The sequence below is a fragment of the Diceros bicornis genome, chromosome X, assembly GCF_020826845.1.
Source record: "Diceros bicornis minor isolate mBicDic1 chromosome X, mDicBic1.mat.cur, whole genome shotgun sequence".
Classification (NCBI taxonomy): Eukaryota; Metazoa; Chordata; class Mammalia; order Perissodactyla; family Rhinocerotidae; genus Diceros; species Diceros bicornis.
Genome location: NC_080781.1, coordinates 105,143,242 through 105,161,999, shown reverse-complemented (window position 1 = coordinate 105,161,999; position 18,758 = coordinate 105,143,242).

Here is an 18,758-nt window from a genome sequence, read left to right as displayed (position 1 = left end):
CAAAGAATCCTAAAATTTATATGGAACAACAAAATACCCCGAATAGCTAATGGAATCCTGAGAAAAAAGAACAAAGCCAGAGTTATCACACTCTCTGATTTCAAAATATACTATAAAGCTATAGTAACCAAAACAGCATGGTACTGGCACAAAAACAGATGCACTGATCAGTGGAATAAAATCAAAAGCCCAGAAATAAACCCACACATCTATAGACAGCTAATCTTCAACTAAGGATCCAAGAACATACAATGGAGAAAGGAAAGTCTCTTCAACAAATGGTGTTGGGAAAACTGGACAGCCACACGCAAAAAAATGAAAATAGACCCTTACCTTACACCACACACAAAAATTAAATCAAAATGGATTAAAGACTTGAATGTAAGACCTGAAACAATGAAACTTCTAGAAGAAAACATAGGCAATACGCTGTTTGACATCGGTCTTAGCAACATATTTTCAAGCACCATGTCTGACCAGGCAAGAGAAACAATAGAAAAAATAAACAAATGGGACTACATCAAACTAAAAATCTTCTGCACAGCAAAGGAAACCATTAACAAAATGAAAAGACAACCTAACAATTGGGAGAAGATATTTGCAAACCATACATCTGATAAGGGCTTAATCTCCAAAATATATAAAGAAGTCATGCATTGCAACAACAAAAAAACTACCAATCCAATTAAAAAATGGGCAAAATGTCTGAACAGACATTTATCAAGAAGATATGCAGATGGCCAATAGGTACATGAAAAGATGTTCCGCATCATTAATTATCAGGGAAATGCAAATCAAAACTGCAAGAAGATATCACCTCACGCCCATCAGAATGGCTATAATTAACAAGACAGGAAACAACAAGTGTTGGAGAGGATGTGGAGAGAAGGGAACTCTCATACACTGCTGGTGGGAGTGCAAACTGGCACAGCCACTATGGAAAACAGTTGGAGATTCCTCAAAAAATTAAAGATAGAACTACCATAGGATCCAGCTATTCCACTGTTGGGTATTTATCCAAAGAACGTGAAAACACCAATGTGTAAAGATCCATGCACCCCTCTGTTCATTGCAGCATTATTCACAATAGCCAAGACATGGAAGCAACCTAAGTGTCCATCAAGAGACGAATGGATAAAGAAGATGTGGTGTTTATACACAATGGAATACTACTCAGCCATAAGAAATGATGAAATCCATCCATTTGTGACAACATAGATGGACATTGAGGGTATTATGCAAAGTGAAATAAGTCAGAGGGAGAAGATCAAATGCCATAAGAACTCACTCATTAAGTAGTAGATAATAACAATAAACAAACATATAGAGACAGAGATTGGATTGGTGGTTACCAGAGGGAAGGGGGGGAGGGAGGAGGACGAAGGGGATAATTAGGCACATGGGTGTCGTGATGTATGTAATTAGTATTTGGGTGGTGAACATGAAACATGATGTAATCCATTCAGAAATAGAAGTATAATGATGTACACTTGAAATTTATACAATGTTATAAACCAATGTTACCACAATACACACACACACACAAAAAAAGAAAATGTAAAATAAATAGAATGAAATCTATATTACAATACCATTTATGTAAACTAAAAATACACAAGCACAAAACAACAATGCATATTTTACAAGTAGACTTACACATTAAAAGATTAGAATGATTGCCTGAGGGAATGAGAAATGGAAATACATAAAAACAAACAAACAAGTTGGGCCTTACAAGTAGCAATGATATGTGTGTGCCATCAACTGAGGGGTATGATTAACTCAACCCTCCACAACAGAGATGCAGCAAGAAAAAAAATGTTCTTAAAATAAAATGAATTCTTTCTCTATATAATTCTACCCATTCTTGGGTGCCAGTTATATCCTCTATCATGCAAAATAAGTACAAACTTTCTTCCACACATGCCAATGACAACTCTCACCCACTAAGGCCCTCTTTTTTTTTTTTTTTATCGTATGCACACTTCTAGCATCTAGATGAATTTTCTTAGTGTGACAACCAGAAATGAACATATTATTCCATGGATAGGCTAACAATAATGTAGTAGAATGAAACTATTGATTCCATTCCAGACACTATAATTCTCTCAAAGAGGCCTGCCCTGGAATTAGAGATAGGAGCCATATGTTCTAACTCTTCCCTACCTTGCATCACACTTAACATTGCACTAGACATACAGCAGTAACCTTGTAAATGTAGGTTGGTTAATTGATTGTATGCAAGCATACAGCTCTCCAGCGCATAAAAATAAATAAAAAATCAGCACAGGCTGAGTTTCTTGTACTAATGTGTCCTGGACATACAACTAATAAATCTATCATAATTTCAAGTGATAAATTTTAACAAACAGTGGAAAACTAAAATTTCCCATGAGTAGTTGGATAACTTCAAAGCTTTAGTCAATGAACTTTACGTTAATGGGGTCATGTGTACAGTGTTTATAAGATAAACTGAATCAACTATTTTCTGATGGGTTGGGGTTTGACATTCAGTGTCAGTGAATGTCATGTTTATATGAAAGAATATATATGGTTGATTCACTTCTTTGGGTTGTGGAAATAGCTATGTCGTTCTGCTAATGGCTCAATTATATATCATTTCTCTGACTTCTAACTCCAAATCCATCTAAAATGGTGGAGTTAACTATGATTGATAATCACAGAACTGAGTCTAAATGTGGATTAACAAAACCTTTTAAAAAAACATCATTTTAATCTCTAAAGTCAATGAAGTATCTGTGCCAAAGAATAATATCTCTGCAGGTTATGGCTTTCTATTATGTGCTGCTAATGCAGAATTATATGAATATTTTTAGGAAATTTGAATGAAGGAAAAGCAGAGAACTCAAGAAAATTCAAGGTTTTATTGGACTTGTTTTAGAGGTATTGTTTTTATTCTCATCAGTGCATCCCATAGTAGAAAAATGTTTCACCTCTTTCCAATCCAAAACTCACCGAAACATATCATAAGCTTTCATGAACTTCTCTCTCCAAAATTGAAAGTTTACTTATGAGACCTAGCATATATATTTCAGGTTCTGAAGGTGAATGTACCATGACTTCTTGCTGTATATCTGCCTGGAAACTTTCCATCCCAGAAACTAAGCATGCTTGGATAAGGCTCATTTGCATATCTGCAAGTCAACAGGACCACAAAGAGCTTTCACAATGAACGGAAAAATACCAAAGTATAACAGAAACAGATGTGACTTTCCAAATTTCAAGAAGTCCCATGAGCATCTGGAGACAATCCACCTTGCTGTCTCTTAATTGCCAGTAGGTTTATCACAACTTCCACAGTTTGATTTTTAAGCAGGCTGAACTATAAAATGTTGTTGTACTTAGCTCACTAATGTGTGTAAGGCAAATTGGAAAATTATAATTCATTTTCTAAAGACTCAGGAAGACAGGAAGTCAGGAAAGGGACTCATTCACTTTTCTGAGATACTCTTTGGGCCTTGGTTAGAAGTCAAGAAACTAAACTGCCATTCACTTCTGATTGTAAAATATGATTGTATTACATTTATGCAATTTTCATTTCTCTCATACATAAATCCTGAAGAAGAAGGAAGTAGTTAACTTGGGGAAATTATCTGCTTTTATTTAGGTCTGAATTATAAAAATGGCTACATGCAAAACTGTGATAAGCAAACTTAAAGTTGTAATAGAAATTTGATTTGAATGCCAATAAGCCTAGTATTACACATTACAGAATACTTCTTAGGCAAGGACCCATTGGGGAAATCAATTTTTTCTTTCCGAATATGCTCATCAAAACTATAGGTCTTAATTTTATTCAAGGTGTACTCAGTATCTATGACTTTACGGAACAGTCTAGAGAATAACTTTCTCAGCAACAGTTGGTTGCCTACTAAATATCCACTTCCCTCTCTTTTTTCTTGCAAAGACACAATTTATTTTACGTGTCCACTCTTGCCTCACATGACTCAAAGGCTTAAGATCCTATTCTCAGTGTCAGGCATAAATCTTGATCAATCTAAGCCAATTGTTGTGATCCTATTCTCATTGCCAGTGTTTGGTTTAAGAGTAATCGTGAATTGTGACCAACGAGACATGAGTGAAGATTTGTTGGGGGCTTCCGAGAAATATTTTCTCACTCCTCAGAAGACACCAATGGCCTGGCCCTCTTTATGCCTCTGGATATTGTTCATATCTTCATGAGATACATGGAACTGCTGCAGCCATCTTGTGAATACAAGTAAAATCATCATTACTATGAAGCTGACAATGAGTTCAGAAAAGTAGAAAAACAGAATGACTCATGTACCTGATCATTTAAACTTTATTCTTTCTAGACTCTTAAGAAATACCATTTGTAAAAATATACCACAATTACTCTGTCCTGTTCATCTAAAAGTTCTCAGGGATAATTAATTATAGAACGTTCATTTTTCCCATTTACATTTAAAATAAGCTAATGGTTAAGCAGGGGATTGAATGCATGTGTTTATCTCTGCTCCCACCTGAAACTCCTAAATAATGCTAAAAAATAATATTAATAGTGATGATAATAATACCAGTTGACATTTTTTGATCAGGTACTTTGTTCCAAACACTGTTCTAAGTACTTTACCATGTACTAATTCCTATAAGTGCATATATTATCCCTATTTTTCAAAAAGAAAATAAATTAAAAGAAACAGAGACATACAAGTTAAGTAAATTGTCTATGATCTCTCGGTTGGTAATAAGGTACCACAAGGATTCAGACCCAGAGACTTCAGTTATAGAACCTGTGCCCTTAAACACTATGAGGAATAAAAAAGCATAAACCCACAAGGACAAAGGAAACATAAGAGGAGACAAAAGTGGATGAGAAATATCAGCACACTTTTGAAAAACAGAAAATTAATGGAGTGTTGACTATACAAAGCTGAGAAAACAAATGTCTAAATGCCTGCAGAAGGGGGTGCTAGTGAGAAGCAAACCAACATGGCCCATGGAGCTTGAGAAAGGCTCAGGAGTTTGAGACACCTCAAAACACGGTGGGGGAGGAGGTAGAGAGCAAAGAAGAGGAGAATTATTTAAAAAACTGTATAAAATGAAGTTAGACTTCCAGGGCTCCTCCTTCACCTAAAGAAAGGCTCCAGACTCTGTAATATCAAGCAAAGTGGCAAGTAGAAAAAAGAAACCATTTCTTAAAAAACAATGGGATTAAGTGCAAGTTTTCGTACTGAACATTGAGATGTCCAGACACTTTTTGGCTCCTCAAACACAAGCAAACAGGCAAGAACTAAATGTATTCATCTCTGAAGAATCAGTGCCTCCCTGGTGGTGGAAAACTTCATATGTTAAGAACTACATAGATATATAAATTGAGAGCATCCCCCCATATCCACATCTCAGGGAAGATCACCAGTTAACTAACAGAAGAATAAACAGCTTTTAAATAGCTTTTTAGTTTCACTGTTAAATATAAATTGACAGCTCTTTTGTCACTCTAAAATACTAGTGGAGAGCCAAGGATGACAGACATTTGAGGAAAACAACCAGTGTGAAACACAGGCCAAAATGAACAAACAGAAAAATGAAACAAAGAGAGACAGAGACAATGCAAGAAAGCATTAGAAATTCAAAAAAAAAAATCTCTAATTAACACCTTAAAGAGATAGAAGATTTAGCATCCATGAAATAAAGACAGGATGCTACATAAAAAGAGGAATAAGAGAAAAAGAAAAATATCTTGGAAATTAAATAATATCCAAACTTTTAAAAAATTCATCAAAAGGGATGAAAGGAAAAGTTGAAGACATATACAGAAGATAGAACAAAAAATCAGAGATATAGTAATAATTAGAATGATAATAGCAAATTCTATATAGCTCTTATAATGTGTCAGGCACTGTTCTGAGCACTTCACGTGTATTAATCATTTTCTCTTCACAACTAACAATAAGATAGACATTATTAATTTTTCATATGAAGAAAATGAGTCACAGAGAAGATAAATGACTTGTCCAAGGTCAAAACCCAGTCAATAGTGGAGCTAGATTTAGAACTCAGGCGGTCTAGCTCCAGAGAAAATCCTTGTATATAACCACTACACTGCTTCCTTAGAGAAAAGGAAAGAAAAGGTAAAGAGATAATTATACAAAAATTATAAGATCAATCCAAGAAGTCTGACAAGTTCTAGCAAGAAAGAATAGAAAATAGGAAGGAAAGAAAAGTATCAAAGAACTACTCCAAAAATATTTCCCCTACCTAAATGACATGGTTGCTGATTAAAAGGGCTTAACATATGTCTCTCTCTCCACCATCAAATGAATGAAAAGAGGCCTAGACCAGGACACATCTTCACTGAATTTCAGCATACTGTGGATAAAGATAGGATCCTAAAAGCTCCCAGAAATAAAACAAGTCACATACAAAAAAGAGGAAAATCAGAATTACTTTGGACCACTCAACTGCCACAGTGTGAACTAAAAGATTTTGAAGCAAAGTCATGACAAGTGGAAAACGATTTTATTATAATTCTATACCCAGAAAATCTATCAATCAAGTATGAATGTAGAATAAATATTGTTTCAAACATGCAATGTGTCAAAAATATTTACCTCCTGTGTACCCTATCTCAGAAAATCACCAAGAACGTGTTTCAACCAAACAAAGGACTAACACAAGAAAAAGGAAACAATATGGAAAATAGTACTAGGAGGGGTATTTTGATTCTTTTGAAGAACTAAAGGACGTGAGTTTCCAGAATGAAAAAAGTCCCTTTTCAAATAGTGATAGGTACATATTGATACAATACAAAATTATGATGTAATTTCCTTTGGAGATATGGAACAAAAAATAGGGGAGTTATTTCAAAAATTGCGTTAGAAGAAATTAGACTTCCAGGGTCCCTAATATCATCCTGAAATTCATTGAATATGTTGATGCTTAGCTCATAATCTTTCTTTGCATATCAGATCTTGCTACAATTCGGGGTGATTGTAACATAGCACCTTAATTGATTGCCCACCCTTCGACCCCAGTGATCTTCACCTGTACTCTGTTCACATACCCAAAACTATGACCATCCTCTTGACTTTATCTTCACTCAAAACCGCTACACCTTTGAAAATTTTAGCTCTATTATCCCACTCTCTAACTACAATTATTCTTCCAGCAATCTCACTCTCATAGCATTTACTCTTTGACTTTATTGATGTCATGAGCATCTTAACTTCTCTATTTTATGCCAGTTTATTAACTTTCTTGGCCTCACTCTCTTCCTTTTACAAACTAGATCATGTTGTCAATTGCATTAAATTAATAAATTAGTATTTCATCAGCAATTTCAATTCTCTTGCCTTCTTATGTTTCTTCCCCACAAAATCACCAATCTTGGACAAATTCTAAAATTTGCCTTCTCCACACTTACACATGCATGAGTGAGGGATACTGGAGAAAACAATTCAGCTGCTAGGTTTCCAGTATCAAGCAGGTCCTATGCATTGGTTCTAACCCAATTTACTTGTCACTGACCAGCTCCAGAGATGGCCAAAGTCTTCAATTTCAATGGTCAGTTCTGAACTTCTGTTTTACTGGACATATTAGTATTATTTGACACTATTTATCACTCCCTCCTTCTCAAAACACTTTCCTCAGTACCCACTCCTGGGATATGACCTTCTATTTTTGTTTTTCTGCTGAGGAAGATTTGATTCTTCCTGAGCTAACATCTGTTGCCAATCTTCCTCTATTTTGTATGTGAGCTGCCGTCACAAGATGGCCACTGATGAGTAGTGTAGGTCTGTGCCCAGGAACCGAACCTGGGCCACCGAAGCAGAGCACACTGAACTTAATTAACCCCTAGGCCACCGGGCTGGCCTGGGATACTTCCTTCTTTATTGGCCACATCATCTCATTTTTCTTTGATATTTCTTCTCCTTCCAGACCTCTAAAGGCAAAGAGCTAAGGCTCAGTCTTTCATATTCTTCTCTTTTCTATCCAAACACACTACTTAAGTGGACTCATCCAATTCCACAACTATAAAAAACAGCTGTAGATTGATCGCCTTCAAATTTACATTTCCAGCCTAACCTCTCTAAAAGCCTAACCTCTCTGAAATCAAGATACATATATTCAATTTCCAACTCACTATTACTATCTCAAACTGATAACGATTTCTAGCGTTTGCCAACCTGCTCTTACTATATGCTGCCTGCTCTCTATACATGGCAACTCCATTTTCCTGGTTGTTCAGACTAAACTTTCTTGGAGTCACACTTGACTGTCCTCTTTCTCTGATACACCACATCCAATCCTTCAGTATATCCTGTCAGAAATTGCTTCAAATATATTCAGAAGCTAATTACTTCTCATTACCTCTACTGCTACCACCCTGGGATGAGTCACCATCATCTCTTGCATTAATCACTTCAACTACTTCAGACATGCTTTTCCTGATTCTAGCCTTTCCCCATGGTCTATTTTCTATATTGCAGACAAAATGATCTTTAAAAAAAAAAAGTCAGATCATATCACTCCTCCATTCAAATATTACCAATGACTACATGTCTCACTCATAGTAATTGACACAGCATTATACAATCTGACCCTAGGCTACTTCTTTGTTCTCACTCACTCTACTTCAACTACACTGGTTCCTTCCTTTCCTCAAACTAACAAGAACATCCATCTCTCAGCAATTTGCTCTAACTTGTGCCTAGAATGATCCCTCCCCCACATACCACGACCTCTACATATTAGCATGGCCTGCTTCCTCATCTCCTTTAAAACTTTGCTAAAATTCCACTTTATTAGAAAGGTTTTCCACACTCACTCCTTATAAATTAGCATCCCCATCTATCTTTATCGCCTTACCTTCATTTTCTTTATGAAACTATTCCTTGCCTGACAATTTTTTTTATATTGTGTCCCCCTCCCTCAACAATGTAAGTCCCAAGAGGCCATGGACTTCATCTGCTTTGTTCATTGCTATATTAGCAGAGCCCAGAACAGTACCTGTCAACACTTTTTCTAATATTTGCCATTATCAAAACCCTCTACCAACTCTAATCTCTAATCTTACAAATGTTTTTTCCTCTAATATTATATGCATTTTCTCACCTCTTTGTCTCTGCTCATACCATTACACTATGACATATGTCCCTATAATTATACCTTAGGATCACCAATTGGCTACTCTAAATTGTCATGGTTTGAGTCATTATTTTGATTCATTACTTGACTTCTGTACAGCCTTTGACCATGTTGACTCCTCCCTCCATTTTGAAATGCTTCACTTGATATTCACAGCATCAGAATCTTCTGTTTCTCTTTATGCCTATCATGATTGCTCCTTCCTCATCTTTTTAACATCTTTTTTTTTTCTGTTCATCGATTAAATGTTACTTTCCAACAGGGTTTTCCTATGGATTCATTCTGTTTTTCCCCTTTAATCTAGACATTCTGCATAGGTAATCTTGCCTATTACCATGGTTTTAACCACCATTCATATTCAGATAACTCCTATGATATATATGTCCAGAATTCAGTGCACTTCTGGTTACTAATGCCAGTCAATTACTGGAGAGTCTGATTTAGATCAGCCCGTCCTACATGTAAGTGTTTAGTACTCATGGATTTGTCTTTAGTGATTGGCTTATGTCATCCCAAGATATATGCTAATAACTGAAAAGCAATGAACAATCACCATTAATTTTGCTCCTTGACAGAGAAAATTGCTTGATTTTATCTACGTTATCTGTGAAGCTTGAGTTCTCTCCTAAGGATAAGCTTGAGTCTAGAATAGAGCATGTGGCTCAGATAGCTATGGTTATCTTAATGAGGTCCTCCAGAAATCACATCCACACTTATTTTTTGGTAGCAATGTCATGCATAGTCTACAGTAGGGTCAGACAATTTAGCCCACATCAACATCTTTACCAAATGACAATTCACCATTTTCAAGCTATGTTGTTTGAAAACTGTGCTTATAGGCTGATGTCTGAAGCTAAAGAAAAGGTAGGAATATATCAGATAGTGGGAAGGTACAGTTTGAAAGACTCTTAGTCACATAAAGTTGGATCACTACTCTCAAAGGGCTGCAAAACTTTAAAATTACAGGTAGAACAAGGAAATTGGTATTTGTCTCACCTCTATACTGAAGTAGATTAAAGGACTTTCTAGTTCTGCTTTGGAGTTGAGGTATACAGTTCTGGTCTTGAGATCTTCTGTTTTACTTTGAAGCTCTATCCTAGTTGGTATTATAGAGATTTACTTTAGTGTCCTGAGCTGTATGTCTTTAAAATAAGGAGCTACTATTAGGTGGTAACCAGGGCTGCACACCACAAGGATCAAGTACTTATCAGGATGCTGCCAGAAATACATGGCACAGATTTCTCATGATCATTCTTTGGTTCTGAAGAAAGTCATGATACTTCTCTTTCACCTGATTTCTGATTGAAGCAATTGTTGAAAATATAAAAATAAGAAAGGAAGGGAAGGAAATTTTAAAAATATTGAAATTAGGATAATAGTAAAAAACTATAAGGAGATAGTAAAGCATAATATTTAAGAGCCAGGATCTCAAATAAGAAAAACCTGGATTCAAACCTTGCCATTACCATTTGCTGGCTGTGAGACTTTGTCAAATTAAATCAAATTCTCTGAATCTCGGTTTTCTAATCTATAAAAGCAAAGTTAAAAACTACTTATTTGGCTGTTGTAAATATTAAATGAGATATAGGCTGTAAAGCACCATCCAGTACCTAAAACATAGTGAGTGAACAAGAAATATTATCTAAGTATCATTATTAATATTAATTATTAGTATAATTATTAGATGCTACAGAAAAAAATCCCTGGCTTTATACTCCTAAATTCTAAAAAATCGATTTGGACCTTCCTACAGCAGTTTTTAGTATTAAGTAATTTAATATAATGTAGGTATCTGTTTCTTCCTCTCACATGGGTGAGTGCCAAATGTATTTATAAGGAATTTTAACCTTTTAGATGGTCCCAAAACTAGGTCACTGAGGAAGGCTATGTAGTAGGCCCCAAGGGGTTTTTAAAAGAGATATTTAGAAGCCCTTACTTTAAATGTCTTTACTCCATCACTGCCTCAAGTCGAGTGTTTTCTTTGTTGTTGCTCACAGTGATTTATGCTGAGGTAAAACAGTAATGTGTCTGCTGAGAGGTTGGTTTACATGGCCCAGTCTATTCTTAAGTTTACTTATCATCTGCTAATGAAACATAACTCAATCCAAAAGGCCATTGCTGTCAAATAAAGCATCTTGCTCCCTGAGATGAGAAATTAAACCGATAAATAAAATTTACCTCCAATTTTGTATAGAAACCGTACAACACTGGTCTGCCAAATAAAACATAAATCTCCTTATTTTTCAAGAAAGAAACAAAGAGCTACAGCAAATTGTTAGGGTATGTGTTACAGCACAAAAATCCAACATTTTCCTTGGAAATGACTAAGAGTGAGCAAAGTGCTGATATCTTTTTTTTTTAATCCCTTACTTTGTAAGGCAACAAGATTTCTCATGGTCACCTTCCATCTTTGAAAGTCTATGCTAACTCGTCTCCTATACTATAAAGAAAAGGTTTAACATTCTTTTTTCATCTTCCTGCCAGGCACTCTGCAATGGGGCTTAGGCTTGATCCAAGGGGAAAGCAGACTCTTTCTCAGCATGACCTATAAATTCAGTCTTGGGTAGAAAAATTCTAGAAGTTGTAAAATGGAAATGCCACTGCACAGTATAGCAAGCAGTGTGATGAGGCATCAGGTAATTTAAAAGCCCTAGCTCTATTCTTCCTGATACAGTGCCAGGCAACACAGTAGTATCTCAATAAATATATATTGAATGAAGGACTCTTTGGTATGATATTAGGGATAACAATAACCTTTTTTCTAACTAATTTGTCTAAAAATATTACCCTCTCTTACCTATCATAGACTGAGATATGTCCTTGTTGCTCTGTGGATGAGGAAACTCCCTTTAATAGACGCTTACTCAAGAAGTTTGAAATGACTCTCTAACAGTCTCTAGATGATTCCTCAAGCACAAATGCTGATGTTATGTAATTATATGATACCTGTTATAATCAAGGTGCTTGAAAGAATGAGAAGAAATTAATCCATTAAACAGGTGCCTTGCCAAATCCTGTTGCTCTTTATCTCTAGCCACATAAAACCAAATCAAGGTGTCAGCTTTCAATTTTAATATGACAGCATCTGGTGAGGTTGCCACAATATATATATGCTCTTTTAATTTCTGGTCAAATTATATATATTTAATTATTCTGTGAAACATCAGCTACAACTTCCTGTTCAAAAGTTAGTAATACTCAATTAGAAGACTTTGATAAGAAAATCTTATTTCAACAGAATGAATTGGACTTTCTGAAGTTGTAAGAACCTGTAAAAACCATGCTACTCTAGCCACCGTAACACCATCCAAGGTCTTAATATAAACACTCTTAAATTCTTCCTCATATCTTACTGAGTAGGATGTCTAAACCTACTTAAAGCATCGGCCTTCATTGTCTTATTGTTTTTGTGCTCTCGCCTCGACTACGTGTGTGTGTGTGTGTGTGTGTGTGTGTGTGTATAGCAAAGGGATCTCCTTTTATTTTTCCAAAAACAAATGGTAGAAAAGGAAATCTTTTAAATGGAAATCTAGCTAGGATTCCACTAGAACCACAAGGCCCAAGAATGTTATCATTGTTCTTTTCACTTCACTTCCACCATTACCCACAGGATTTTATTGATCTCTTTGTTTAGTGTTGCTGTTTTGTGGTGGTATGTGGCAGTAAGGAGGTGGTAGGAGGATATTGTATAGTGCTGGTCGTCTTTCTTTTCTCCTTAGTATAGCACAGAGGTTCTGATACTTGGTTTATGTGGGAATTTTCATTTCTAAACTTTTCCAGGTGATTAGGATGATTAACCAGGCCTTAGAAAGAATGGAATAGAATATTAGGTAAGAGCATGGATTTGGAAGCTACATAGATTTGCATCCAAAACCTGACTACCTGTTACCAGCCTGTGATCTTAGGTAAGTTACCTAACCACCGTAAGCCTCAGGAAGATGATGTTTACCTTGCAGTGTTACTTGAGGAATAAATGCAAATATACATTTAAAATATGCCGTATTTAATATATGCAAACATATACAGTCCATTATCTAACAATAGTGAGCAATCTAGAAATGGTATCTATTTGTAGGTTTAACCAACAAACCTCAGAATGTCCAGAAAAAAATAACATGTTAAATCTTCTGACATACACAACCCTTGATTATAGTAGTGCTTCCCCTAATCCTCTTTCTTTACTTCCCCTCTCAAAATACACAACCACTCAATGACCACCAAGATAATTTTTCACCTTGAGCGAAGCTCTATCAATGTGATTTAGAACCTCATCAGTGTACTTCAGTATCTTACACCATAAGACTTGGTGCAAGTCTCACATTATTCTTGTCAAAGGGAAAGATTCATTTTTATTATTTCAGAGATGTCACATATCACTAGAGTAACCCATAAAAGAAATCACTCTTAGGAAATGCAATTTCAGTTGAGAGTCTGGACCAAGAAGACTGCAGCAAGGTCCCAACATACATCTGACTCTCAGGGAATCATTATCATATAGAGCAAAAGCTAATCCTTCACTTTATTTTTAAAAGACTGACCACTTGCTGAAATTACCAAGCAAGAGACACCTGTTGCCTACCACCAGGAGTAGCAGTCCCAGGATGTCAACTCACTGCATGGTTTGCAGGTGTCAGGGTCACCAAGAAAGGCACGATTTACACAGGTACTGGATGGAGCAACACTTCCCTCACACAGAGAAGAGACAGAGGAAGACCAGGTTCAATAGTGAGCGTTGGTCCCCTGTGGTCAGTGGGTCTCACCCTTAGCCACAGGGAGATGGTTTATATGTACTCCTCTTCTGCTGCAAGGAAAGGACCCCATTCCCTCCCCTTGGGGGCAACAGATATAGCAGTGGGCTTGGCCAGGTGCCATATGACACAGACACTTAAGTAGAGCAAAGAAGTTCATATCAAGCCCGGAACAGGGAACAGGAAAAGATGTTTCCAAGATATTCCCAAACAAAGAGATATGCCCAGAACTGGTTAAGATAAAGGGCTCTTTATCTCTTTGCATGGAAATGTTCTAAGCCCAAGGAACATTCTTCTGCAGCCATGCACCGGTCAAAAGACTACAAACAAATAACTGCCTTTCCTAACAGGAATGTATCTGTAAATTTTCTATATATACTTATCAAGTACTCCATCTCATATGTTTCCTCTTTTGTGATAATGAACTGAATACTCTAAATCTTTGATTAGCCAGAAGGCTTTAAAAATGTATTATACTTAACTAAGGATTGAGATAACATGACTCTTTCGTAATTGAAAATTTCGCAATATCTTCTTGATTCTAAACTCTTTCGCTCTTGTCTCAAAGAAAGGGAAAAACGTCTCTCTCTTCCTTGAAAAGGCTAACCTCTTCTCCAATGTTCAGTATCCCATCCCAACACTATCTTCTCTGATAACTTGCATCATCAGTTATCCATTTTTCTCTCCTATATCTTTAATTTTTGCTCTCCATGCAACCTTGTCCTCTGCCTACAAGTACTTTCAAGCAGCTCAAGTCTTTGCTATCCTAACAAAAACCAACTTCCCTTAAGCTTACTTCCTTCTATTTCTCCCCTTCCAGTTTTCCTTCTTTCCAAAGAAGCTCTTTCTCACTAACTACACTTCAGAACCATTTACTAACATCTTGATGCCACTCCAATGAAACAACTCTCTTATAGGTCATTAATAGCCATTATTAATAGTCTGCTATAGTTTCTCCTTGTATCCTTCTCCTCTTTAAGCTCTGTGGCACTCCTATCTCCTGTTTCTCCTCTTACTTTTATTTTTTTTCTCAATCTCTTTAACTGGATCCTTTTTGCTCTACTTCTATTCTTTAAATTTAAGCATCTCTAAATTTTCTGTTGTTGCTTAGTTCTGTGTTCTGCTTTGTCCATACTCTCTTTCTCATAACATGATCTACTTCTAGAATTTCAATATCATCCTAGCTTTGGTGACTCCCAAATCTGTACCTACAGCCCCAATCTTGCTCCTAAATTCCACAATTTAATTGACAAGCGATTGCTTTGTAAGTCCACATGGTTTTTCTACTGGCTAAAACACCACATGTCCAATCCAGCATCATTTTTCTTCATTCCTTCACCTGCTCCTCAACTGTGTTTCCTAACTCAGATCATGGCAATAGCATCAACCTAGTTATTCTAGACTCAGAATCAACTTTAACTCCTCCCTCAGCCATCAAGTCTTATTTACTCTTCCTCCAAAATAACTGGTATCTATCTTGTTGTCTTTGCTTAAGGTAATGGAGTTATGTTAATAGAGGTATAACATTGCCATCTACAACATTCTTCTAGCTAGAAACTTATTCTGTTTAATTTTTATCTCTCTCATACTCCACTTTTAGTCACTATATGCTACTAATTCTATATCTGAAGTATTTTCAACTTCATCACTTTCTTTCCATTCATACATTGTCACCTCTCATTTAGACTATTGCCAGATTCTCTTGACACTGCCTTTAAGCCATCCTGTACTCTGTCCCCAGAGATATCTGTGGAGCCTCACAAATAGTAGGGAAATGAGGATAATATTTCTAGATATATAAAACCAATGTATTTTAATTTCTGATATTACTAGTTTTAAGTTTTACCACTTTTTGAATCAATAGATGTTATAGCTTTGGGGGTAGAGCAGAGAGAGCATTTGACAATGAGGTTACTAATTAGTTCTTGATTTCAAATTAAGTCCTTTTGTTTGTATCCTTGAGTTACACAGTGAGAAAACCAGTCTCAGAAGCCAGATTTTGTTGAAAAAGAGTTGTGTACGTGTGTGTTTCCGTGTATATATGTGTGTGTTTCTACATTCCAAATGCTTCTCTTTAAAAATATCATGAGCAAAGCATAGCATTATAAACTCCTTGTTTTATCGCAAATCATAAAACAGAGAGGATACAAAGTAGATTTCCTGTAACTGGAGTGGAAATAAAAATTTGAATAATAGGCAGATAATAGAGATAGTCACAGGTTATAAGATTAGGGTTAAGATGTTGCCTAATTTCCTGAGAAAACATGCAGTGCATTCATGCCCCAGTACTCAGTCACAGGAAGTAGAAAATCACGTGAGAAACTCCAGATAGGTTTTGGGGGAAGATAAAATCAGAATGGGGTTGTTCACTGCTTCCAATTTGGAACACTGGAAAAAGACCACATTGTAGCATGCTCTGCCTCAACATAAGACAGCCTTAGTAGAGAATAAATGGAGGCATGGCATAATTAGGCAAGGTTTTCCAGTTTCCCACAGCCAGCAACATGACATACAGGAAATCCAGAAGTCCCCACAAATCTTAGAGAAGGGTTGCAGAAAACTTGAAATAGCCGAAGGTCTGGGGTCTAGACAAAGAGGTTGCATAGTGTAGACACCTCGTGAATGGAAGCATTGGCAAGTAACACTTCAGCAGACACCATCAAAGACTTACTAGTGACCAGGCAAGATAAGGAGCATGTTGGTAGAGGCCAAAGAGGACCCAGAGCACAACATGCGAATTGAGGACACATATCCTTTCATGTGCATCCATGGTGTCTCAGGACACCAGCCTGAGAAGGAAGAGAGAAGAGGATATCCCTTGAAAGAGCAATATACACTGACAGGCAGGTTTCACCTTGAATTGGCTGGATACTTATATAAAATAGATTGTTCTATAAATTAGAAGAGTTTAAATCATTTTTAACTTACAAGTTCATATTCTTTTCTTCCATCAGTAGATATGGGGGCTTGAGATCAAGATGCATTCAGAAATATAAAATCAAGGAAATTTCAATTTTTCGAAAATCTGAGTTGTGCTAGGTAGATTTTTATCTTATTCCATGGGCTTCCCAGGCCCTCTAAGATCTGGTCCCAACGTTTCTTTCTATCTTTAAGATACTATTTTCCTTCACATATTTTTAAGCTCTAGCCAAATCAAATTACTCACCATGAAATTTTACTCCTTCAATGACTTTACTTATGCTGTTTTCTCAATCTCAAATGCTCTCTCTGCTTCCTCCACCCAAGAAAATATGATTCACTCTTCAAAGCCCAACTTACTTATCACCTCTTCCACAAAGCCTTCCCAATTTCCCCAGCCCTGACCCCCACTGGAAGTAAGAGCTCCTTCTTCTACCATCCCAACAGCATTTTGTATTTCTGTGATTGAAAGAATTCCACATGCATTTGTTGAACTCACTGAATCTTCTCTGCTTTAGCATGCTTAGTAATATTTCATTTATGACTGAAACTTACAAAAGGCTTCAAAGTTATTCTTGATATCAGTGATCACAATACAATATAGCTATTGAAAATGTGGAGAATCTTTCTGACTCATTATTGGAGGTATGTCACTAAATGAATGGTGCTTTAACACATACCTGATGTGTTTTTTTTCCCAATTTTATTGAGATATAATTGAGAAATAAAATTGTAAGATATTTAAAGGGTATAATGTGATGATTTGACATATACTTATACATTGTGAAAGGATTCTCCCCATCAAGTTAATTAACACCTTCATCACCTCACATATTTACTTTTTTTAATATTTGATGTTTTAAAGTCACTTTCTCCTGCAAATGACAGATCTTTTTAGAGTTACCCAAGTCATTTCTCTTGAGGAGATATTTTGGGATCTATTATCAAACCCCTCAAAGAATTAAACATGGTGTTTATAAAGATGAAAAATCTACTGTACCTTGTTACACCACAGGAAAGCTACATTTGAGAGTATGAAAGTTCACTGGGAGACCAGAAAACATTCGATAGGTCTACAAGCTGCTTTGGCTTAGATTTAATTGCTTGGGCCCAGTCAAAGGGTATTGAGTTAATTTAAGTGAGCTAATCCCTGTAAAAGTCGCATGATTCCATAATTGCCACTAGAGGGCTCAGTGGGAGCACTGGTACTGGCTATCCTGGAAAGGTGCTGGGAGACAGCCATAAGCAATATTCGGGAAGGGAGACATTCGTGATGCTGACAAGCATCCTGTAGACTCAATCAATGGATATAGGACACTGGCATCTGTACATGGAGAAAAGCAACCTCAGAAATGAGAACATTCTATGAAGACATATATTGAGCCAGACACATCAGGAGTTATCTTAGAGTAGAAAGACCTTGTGACATTGAGAACAACCAATGGACGGGACATCTGGAGTATTAGGAGATATCAACAATATAAAGCACTGGGCTAAGGAAAGTCTATCTGGAGGCCACCAGGTCTTCTTACCCTCCAAAGTGAGTCACCCTATGGGGTAAAGGGATCAGTCATTCACCTTGTTTTTTGTACCCTGAGGAGGAGGGTATAAAATTATATGATGGGCTTCCTGTCACTGAAGTCCCTTAAATTTTACAGCTATGCAATATTAACTTCTTTTTTTCTCTTGGTTTTGAAATCAATACTTTTCCTGGTCAGGGTGAATAGAAGGTGTTTTAGACTACGATTTTGGGAATTTAAGATCAAGTCAATCTAGCTACTGATTTCACTCTAACTTTGTACACTGATTCTGTTGCCTTATTTTCAAATCCCTGTTTTTTCCTTCAATTCCTGGGTTCCCATTTTTACTTTTTGCAAATTAACCTGGGAATAATGCCTTTTCTTGCTTGGACTCAACCTTAAAATCTTGTTCCCTGCTACCTCTTTCTGGATATTTCCA